At 54.3% G+C, this 9182-nt stretch overlaps 1 pseudogene; it reads left to right on the top strand.

The window, feature by feature from the left end:
• The first annotated feature begins 2162 nt into the window (after positions 1-2162).
• On the top strand, positions 2163-8803 carry LOC120846106 (annotated as a pseudogene).
• Positions 8804-9182: the final 379 nt, after the last annotated feature.

Here is a 9182-nt window from a genome sequence, read left to right as displayed (position 1 = left end):
TTCAAAATATTTTGATATGTTGTTAAACATCAGGAGGGGGTGTTTGTAGTTCAGCCATGCGAGCTGACAACGTGGGCCAACATGGGGTTGAAGGTCATCAAGACTTGCGCAGGCACCATTACATGCGCCCCTTACTGCAAACTCCTAGAATAACCATACTTGTGGGGCAAGGCAGGTGGTTTCTCTGAACCATGACGTTGAAAACATTGCTTACATCTAGACAACACCAAAGTAATGCTCTACCTGGCTCTCAACATTTGGATGCATCTTTAAAATGTACACTGCACAAATTTGTTAACACAAACATGACATCAGCGCTTTTTTCAATTTCACGTTTAAACGGTATTCCTGGAAACCAGAATTTACCACTTAGGTTAGTGCCCTAAATGAACACTTGCCACGATAATAGTAGTTTTTATCAGAAAATTTCGATTCTAAAAGAAAAACAGTAAAACCTAGTGTTCGCTTGTTTGCGCTAAAAGTGTAGTGCTCTTTGCATTTTTTGTCTGCTTGCGTTCACTATATCGAAAAAAGGATGTAATCATGTATGCTTCACATTTTCTTCCATACTGAAGATGAATCTAATTCATGAAACAAAAACGGAACTCATACCCACAGTTCCAGTCCAAGTGCTTGAAACATTAGCCAGTCATCTCTATAAGGAGGGCTACAGGGTTTCAAAAGACCTTCTCTACCTAGAAGCAGAAGACTTAAAGCCTCACTTAAAGATGCTCCTCATTAAAAAGATTCTGCATCTAATCAAGGTAGTTTCAAGAGCGAGCACCAAGCCCTGAAGTAAACATTTCCAAACCACCAGTGTCAGGTATATTGCAAGGTAACAAAGCTGGAGAAGTTAGGTCAAGAAGAGCTAATGACCACAGGGCAGAGACATTTGAAATAGATTGGACCACAATGCCACTGGAGCTGGTACAAGCATGTGAAGAGAACAAGGTCCCCGAGCCCCATCCGAGACGTAAAGTGGTGTGAGCTGCTGGGAGAAGCCATCGGAGCCCATAGTACCTCGCCGAAAGCCTATCAAGTCAACAAAATCGCTTTGACCATTGTTGCAAAATACCGATCGTCAATTGCCGACATCACCTCCACAGGAGACCTTATTGGGGATGGTACTGCATCTTTGACTAGGCAGCTGATGGTGTACCTAGACAACAGACGGCGGCCGCAGCCATCTACAAAGAGATCTGCTGAACCTGCCGAGCACTCAGCTAAACCTTCGAAGCAAGCCAAGAGGACAGACTCTTATGGCTGTGTAGCATGGGCTCCAGACTGCACAGCCTACACATGGGAGGAACTAGAAGAAAAAAGAAAGCAAATCTATAGTGCCAACAGCTTGCCAGAGATCAGCTCTGCCATGCAAGAGACGTAAGCGCTCCAAAACAGACAGATCAATTCTGGTCTGCTCACGATACCACAACTTGTGAAAGCCTGGCCACAACTCTTCAGTGAAAGTAGTTTTGTTTCTCATCTGAGCACACATCTTCAATCTTCCTACCAAGTTACTTTTGTCCGCAAGCTGAGCCCCAAAGGGGTCACATCTTTGACACAATGTTGAAAGCTTGGACACTGAGGACACAGCCTCTGCTTCAGGCCATCCCGGAAACTGTAGATCCCAACGGACAGATGCCACCACAGTCTATCATGTACAGTTTGCCCACTGTAGAATAAGCCTGTGGTAATCCGGGGACATGATGTTGAGAGTATTTTTGCCTGCAGTGCCCTTCACCACATATTATGAACTAAAGCACTTTTTATGCTTCACTTTTGATGTTTTGCTTTCAAAGACGGCGATCCCGATGGTATTTTGGTTCCCTTGTTCCTTGTATTGTATATTGCTTTAATTTGAAGCGCCCGTCACAGGACACTATTTCCAGGTGATCACATTCAGACAAGAAAGCATTTTTCACATAGGGGTCTGTTTATTGGAACTCTGCATGGTATAATTCAGTAAAAATAGTCACAAATATAGCACATAATACAGCCATACAACAAAGTTTGCACGGAAGCCGGTCGATTTACAAGCATGAAGCAGGGCCGACAACCCTTTTTTTCTTTTTAAGTACTGGCATGTTATAACAGGAGTATTGTGGATGGCAGCTTTTAGGGCACATGCAAAACGCAATGATCGAACACACAGCTTAGTGCAACACATTTTGACAGGACACAAGGACTTCAACAGGCATAAAAAATAGAGCAGATAAAATCATATGTACTGCACAAGTAAACAATACAAACTCAAAACTGCATGGACACAGCATTATCTACAGCAATTGAGAAATTCTACAGAATTAAAAGCATCTGACTGTTCTCTGTGTCATAAGTTCTGTTGCTTAGATAAAGTACAGGCTCTCTAGAGTGCTCAGAGCTCTTTTAATGATCAACGGCATGACACATATGGCGAGTCGTACAACGTTCCTTAAAAGATAAATTCATTTCTCTTAGTTTTGTGCGGATTAATACCATGAGCAGAACATGCGAGAAAGTTATGGCAGCAACATCCCTATGTTGCTGCCATAACTAGTTGCACGAGCCCCTATGCAGGGAATCATGCAATTTAATGGTTATTTTGGTTGCAACTGGTGTTTGCACCCTGGCACACGGATAGGAAGATCTCTAAAGTATCCTGTCCAGACAGTGGATCCCGATGAGCGTACTGACGACCAAATGTATGATGACATGCAGAAGGCTTTTGAAACTGGTACTGTTGTCACGATCTTTCTTGAACGTGGACGAAGGGGCCGAAGCACCCACCGAGGAGAGACGACACGCAGCCTGGTTGTGAGGGTGGACCGGAGCAGCGTGCGCTCAACGGCGTTTATTGTCGCGATGACCAATGTTGCCCACCGAGGCTGGCGGCCATCGGCGGGTGGACGGGAGAGGGCGCTACATGCTTGTCACATCCCTCCCCCCAGTTTGTTTTTCCTAAAACAAAATATATAAAAAAAAATGAAAGCCGTTTACAACTCCCTGTAACACCGAATTGGAGCGCAGCTCTTGAGGAGGAGGAGTGAAGGGTACTGAGGGTTATCTGTTCTCGGGGCGTGGGGGGGGGGGGGGGGGGGGGGTTCATGTGACCTTGGGGGATCAGGTGACCCCTCAGAAAAATTTTTCCGCTAGATTTAGCGGGAAAATTTTTCCGCTAGATTTAGTGGGGAATTTTTCCCGCTAGATTTAGCGGAGAAATTTTTCCGCTAGATTTAGCGGAGAAATTTTCCCCTAGATTTAGCGGGAAATTTTTCCCGCTAGATTTAGCGGAGAAATTTTTCCGCTAGATTTAGCGGAGAAATTTTTCCGCTAGATTTAGCGGGAAATTTTTCCACTAGATTTAGCGGGGAAATTTTTCCGCTAGATTTAGCGGGGAATTTTTCCCGCTAGATTTAGCGGAGAAATTTTTCCGCTAGATTTAGCGGAGAAATTTTTCCGCTAGATTTAGCAGAAAATATTTTTCCGCTAGATTTAGCGGGGAATTTTTCCTGCTAGATTTAGCGGAGACATTTTTCCGCTAGATTTAGCGGGGAAATTTTTCCGCTAGATTTAGCGGGGAAATTTTTCCGCTAGATTTAGCGGAGAATGTTTCCCGCTAATAGCGAAATTTTTCCGCTAGATTTAGCGGGGAATATTTTCTGCCAGATTTAGCGGGGAAATTTTTCCACCAGATTTAGCGGGGAAATTTTACCCATAATGCACCGCGCGGTTACGCCGACGGCGACGCCGCTCAAGCCGGAAACGGGCCCCTAAGAGCTGCGCTCTAAAACACACACGGCCGACACCAACTCGGCGTCTGCTCGTACCAAGTCCTGGCTGGTCGACGACGAAGATCACCCAGGCGAGTAGCAGTCAGGTGGCCTTCGCTGCCGTGTACTCCGCCTGGGCACTGGAGTTAATGGGCCAGGTGGGGCAACGCCGGGTGCTGCCTGTACCGGTTGCGCTCCACCCAGTGGAGCTGCAGGGACCAGATTGGGGATTGGCACCGGTCTAACTGGTGCCTCAGGAGTGGCGACACTTGTCGCCTCCAGGCTGGGTGGCGCTCCACTGGCCACGACTGGTGGTGTTGGGCCCCCTGCAGGCTGGTCCTCTGAAGCGACGGCCGAGGGTGGAAGCCAGGTCCCGAGGCGACGCCTGACATGGTCGGCGTGCCGGTGCCAGGTGGTCCCGTCGGGCATGCGGACGAGCAGCGACGAGGCACTCACTGGTGAAACCACACGCCCGGCAGACCATGGTGGGCCAGGACGGAAGTTCCTGGCATACACCGACGCTCCTGGCTCCGGCAAAGGCCCGGGACGGCACCCTCGGTCAGCAGCTAGCTTCTGCTTCAGCTGCTTCAGGAGCGCCGTGGACCGGAGGTCTGGATGCAAGACGTCCAAGGGTGTCTTGACCATCCGGCCCAGCAGAAGCTCGCAGGGGGCACGGCCAGTGACCTCATGCGGTGTGGTCCGGTACTGAAACAGTACCCGGGCCACCTGAGTACGGAAATCCCCGGGCTGGCTCTTCTTGAGCTTGTCCTTGATGGTCTGTACCACCCGCTCTGCTGCACCATTGGAAGCGGGGTGGTACGGCGGAACGAGCATCCGGCGGATTCCATTCCTCTGCAGCCAGTCCAGGTACTCGGCGCTGGCGAAAGCGGGACCATTGTCGGACACAATAATGTCCGGCAATCCCTGCGCCGCGAAGACTTGCCGCAGCGCCGGAATGGTCGCGCTTGCCGAGGGACTGGTGACTGGCAGTGCCTCCACCCACTTGGAGAAGGCATCCACTACCACCAGGAAGTAGTGGCCCTTGAAGGGTCCCACATAGTCCACGTGCAAGCGGGACCACGGCCTCTGTGGGAACGGCCAGGGGGTGATCTCCACGTGGCGCGAGGCTTGCTGGTTCTCCTGGAAGACCTGGCAGCCTTGCACCTGGTGCACGATGTCCTGGTCCAAGTCAGGCCACCAAACGTGCGACCGTGCCACAATCTTGGTCTTTTCCACGCCAGGATGCCCCGCATGCAGCAACTGCAGCACCTTGGCCCGCAGACTTTGTGGAATCACCACCCTGGAACCCCATAGGAGGCAGCCCTGCTCCAAGCTCAGCTCGGCGGTCTTGTGGCTGTACGCCTGGTGACGCAGCTCCTCCCCTCGGGCAACCGCCTTGACCACCTGGGACAGGACCGGGTCCCGGCTGGTCGCCTGCGCCACCGCAGTCCTGGTGAGCACGCCCGGGTAGGCCCGCTCCAGCAGGAACACATCAGCTGGCTCCGGAACGGCAGCAGGCACCTCCGGCAGGGGCAGGCGGCTCAGGGCGTCTGCAGGTCCCAGGTCCTTCCCAGTGCGGTAGACCAGCTTGTACCTGTAGGCTGCCAGCGTCAAGGCCCAGCGTACCACACGAGGCGACGCTTACACTGGGACTGCCTTGTCAGGACCCAGCAGCCCCAGCAGCAGCTTGTGGTCCGTGACCGCCTCGAATTGCCGGCCCCACAGGTACTGGTGGAAGCGCTGGACCCCGAAGATGAGGGCCAAGCCTTCCTTGTCGAGCTGGCTGTAGCGTTGCTCTGCCGCATGGAGACGACGAGAAGCAAACGCCACAGGGCGTTCCTGACCATCCTGACTCCGGTGCGACAGGACGGCTCCTACCCCATACGGTGACGCATCCACGGTGAGGACCACAGGCTTGGCCGGATCGAAGTGCACAAGGACTGGAGCCTTAACGACGAGCTCCTTGCTGCGCTGGAAGGCCAAGTCCTGCTCCTTCTTCCAGGCCCACTGCTGCCCATCATGAAGCAGGCGATGCAGCAGCTCTAGATGCGTCGAAACGTTGGGCAGGAACCTCCTGTAGAGGTTGATGAGGCCGAGGTAGCTCTGAAGCTCCTTCTTGCTCTTGGGCTTCGGCGCCTTGAGCACGGCCTCAATCTTGCGGGGTGCCGGGGCCAAGCCAGCCTGGGAGATGATGTGTCCCAGGTGCTCCACGCTGGGGGTCAGGAACACGCACTTGTCCAGCCTCAGCTTGAGACCAGCGTCCTGTAGTCGTGTCAGGACTTTGCGCAGGTTCTGCAGGTGGTCCCCATCGTCGGTACCGGTAACCAGGATGTCGTCCAAGTACACCGCCACGTGCCTCATGCCCCTGAAGAGGTTGTCCATCTCTCTCTGGAAGATGGCTGCGGCTGAGGCCACGCCGAACGGTAGGCGCGTGTACTGGAAGAGTCCCACGGTTGTTGAAATGGTGACATACTTCCGGGCGGCATCCTGGAGCACCAGCTGCTGGTAGGCATCTCGAAGGTCGAGCTTGGAGAACTTCTGTCCCCCGGACAGAGCCGACCAGAGATCTTCTACCCGAGGCAGCGGGTACTTCTCGACGGTAGCGACAGGGTTGATGGTGACCTTGAAGTCCCCGCAGATCCTGACGCGGCCGTCTCGCTTGAGGACTGGCACAATCGGTGCGGCCCACTCAGAAGACTTGACGGGCACCAGGATTCCCTCTCGCTGCAGTCGTTGCAGCTCCTGGGTGACCCCGTCCTTCAGGGCGAACGGCAGCGGACGCGGCTTGAAGAACCAAGGCCGGGCTCCCTCGGGTACGTGGATGCTGACCGTCGTGCCGGCGAAGGTGCCCACCCCCGGCTGGAACAGGGACTGGAAGTCGGTCAGGAGGCTCGGGACGTCTTTCACCACGTGCAGCACAGCCTCCTGGTACTCCGGTAGCCGAACACCCAGCGAGTGAATCCAGTTCCGGCCCAGCAGCGTCGGCGACGACCCCTTGGTTAAGTAAAAGGGAAGGATTGCCTCCCTGTCGCCAAGGCGAACGCTGACTTGGGCTCGAACCTGGACCTGGGAAAGCTGCCCGGAGTAGCTGCGCAGCATGACGTCAGACGCCTCGATGGACACGCCGGGGAAGGTCCGCTTGAACTGCTTCCCGGCCATGACCGACACGCTGGCCCCTGTGTCCAGCTCCATGGTGATGGGGTGGCCGCAGATTTCGACTGACACCAAGTAAGGTGGCACTGACGATGAAAGTCTGTTGGTGTGCCACACGTCGAAAATCTGCGGGTCCTCGGCCATGACGTGGACCCTGGCTGAAGACGAACCCGGGCCTGGTGCCGCTCGTCCCCGCCGCGTTCTCTTGCGACGACCACCCTGGCCGCGGGCTTGGCTGGATTCCGGGCTTGAACCAGGCTGCTGCTGCTGCTGCTGGCCGCCGCTCGTCCTCCCCCCTCGGCAGACACGTGCGAGGTGCCCAGTTCTCCCGCACGTGAAACATTGTGCGTGGATGAACTGGCACTGTGAGGGGGAGTGGGCAGCACCGCAGCGGCTGCAGGCACCGCTCCTTGCCGCCATCTTGTTCACCGCCGCTTCCGTCGACGGTGAGCCGGCCGCACGCGCAATCTCGCTGGCGTCCTTCGCTGCTGCTTCCATCGCCAGCGCTGCCTTCACCGCGTCGTCTAGCGAGGGGTCGGGGAGCTCCAGGAGTCGCGTCTGCATGGCAGGGTTGTTGATGCCGCAGAGGAACCGGTCCCGGAGTAGCGAGTCCAACTGGTCGCCGAAGGCGCAGGTGCTCGCTAACCCTCGTAGCGTAGCGACGAACTGCCCGAGGGTCTCCCCGTCCTGGCGGCTCCGGTTGTTGAAGCGGAACCGCTCCATCAACGTGGACGGCGCCGGGCTGAAGTGCGAGCGCAGCGTGGCGAGCAGCTCACCCAGCGTTTTGACGTGCAGCGTGGCCGGCTTGAGGAGGTCGAGCAGGAGGCTGAAGACTCGGGTCCCGCAGCTGGCCAAGAAGATGTCCCGTTGTTTCGCCTCCGGCGTGTCGTTCGCCCGGAAGAACACGTGGACTTGTTCTTCGTAGACTGGCCAGGCGGACCCATCTCCCTCGAACGGCTCGAGCCTCCCGTACAGCGGCATGGCGACAGGAGCGGGGCGCGGTGTTGCGACTCTCTCGGTGGCGTGGGCCGAACCGTGCACGTTGGTGACCTCCAGTGCCACGGTTCCTCGTCGCCAGTGTCACAATCTTTCTCGAACGTGGACGAAGGGGCCGAAGCACCCGCCGAGGAGAGACGACACGCAGCCTGGTTGTGAGGGTGGACGATGACTGACCGGAGCAGCGTGCGCTCAACGGCGTTTATTGTCGCAATGACCAATGTTGCCCACCAAGGCTGGCAGCCATCGGCGGGTGGACGGGAGAGGGCGCTACATGCTTGTCACACTGTAGTGCGGGGCGTCAAGTCCGTTTCTCCGCTCATTAACCTGGAGCACTTCAGCATAGTCTGGGGCTTTGTCCCAGACTACATGCACTCATCTTGCTGGGTGTGGTTAGGCAGTTTTTGGAGCATTGGCTCGAGCGCTGCGACAGAGATTTCTATATTGGGCGAGAGATTGACAGGATGGACAGTAGGCTTCTGGCCATAAAACCCCCAAGAGATGTAAGGAGGATGCCGAGGTCGCTGAGGGAGCGGAAATTTTGGAAAGCCAAGGAACCGGAAATCCAGTTACTCTACTATAGTATTCCCGTGCTTCATGGATTATTGCCAACAAAGTATGTTGCCCACTGGGCTCTTTTGGTGGAAGCTGTGCACCTGATGCTGCAACAACAGATTTGTTCTGTAGACATAGAACTTTGCGATCTTCTCATGCTGGAGTTTGTTGTAAAAACTCAGCTCCTCTATGGAGAAGACAGCATGACGTTTAACGTCCATCAGATGGAACATATTGTGAAGAGTGTTTGTCTCTGGGGCCCTTTGTGGGCACACTCGGCCTTCCCTTTTGAAGCGGGTAATGGGAAAATGAAAACATGCATTAAGGTCACCAGATCTGTAGGATGCTAGCGGCAGAGACTGTTGTGTCTGAGTTAGAGCAGCATGTTACCAGCGCACCTGTGTCTAGCTATTGTTGTTTGCTGAGCTCCCGCTCAACACAGAAATCTGTCAGTCTTTGCATAGAAGGAGTGCGTTTGCTAGGCAGAGGGTGTCCTTTTCGGGACCTTGGGGATGAGGCTCTGTTCAGTGCTCAAGCAGTTGAGTATCCACGTATGGTGAAGGATGGAACTGTGTCCACGACTGCTTCTTATGTTGGTAAGAAGAAAAGCAACAGCTCAGCTGTAAAGCTGACCAGTGGTCTCACTGGAGTAATTGAGAAAATTGTCTTCGACAAGGAATCAAGCTTCCTGATTTTGAAACCTTTAGAATGCACGCCTTTTTATTCAAA

Source organism: Ixodes scapularis, unplaced genomic scaffold (assembly GCF_016920785.2).
Source record: "Ixodes scapularis isolate PalLabHiFi unplaced genomic scaffold, ASM1692078v2 PGA_scaffold39__5_contigs__length_11793443, whole genome shotgun sequence".
Classification (NCBI taxonomy): Eukaryota; Metazoa; Arthropoda; class Arachnida; order Ixodida; family Ixodidae; genus Ixodes; species Ixodes scapularis.
Note: the sequence above shows the minus strand (reverse complement) of the source record. Positions and strands in the feature narration are given on the sequence as shown.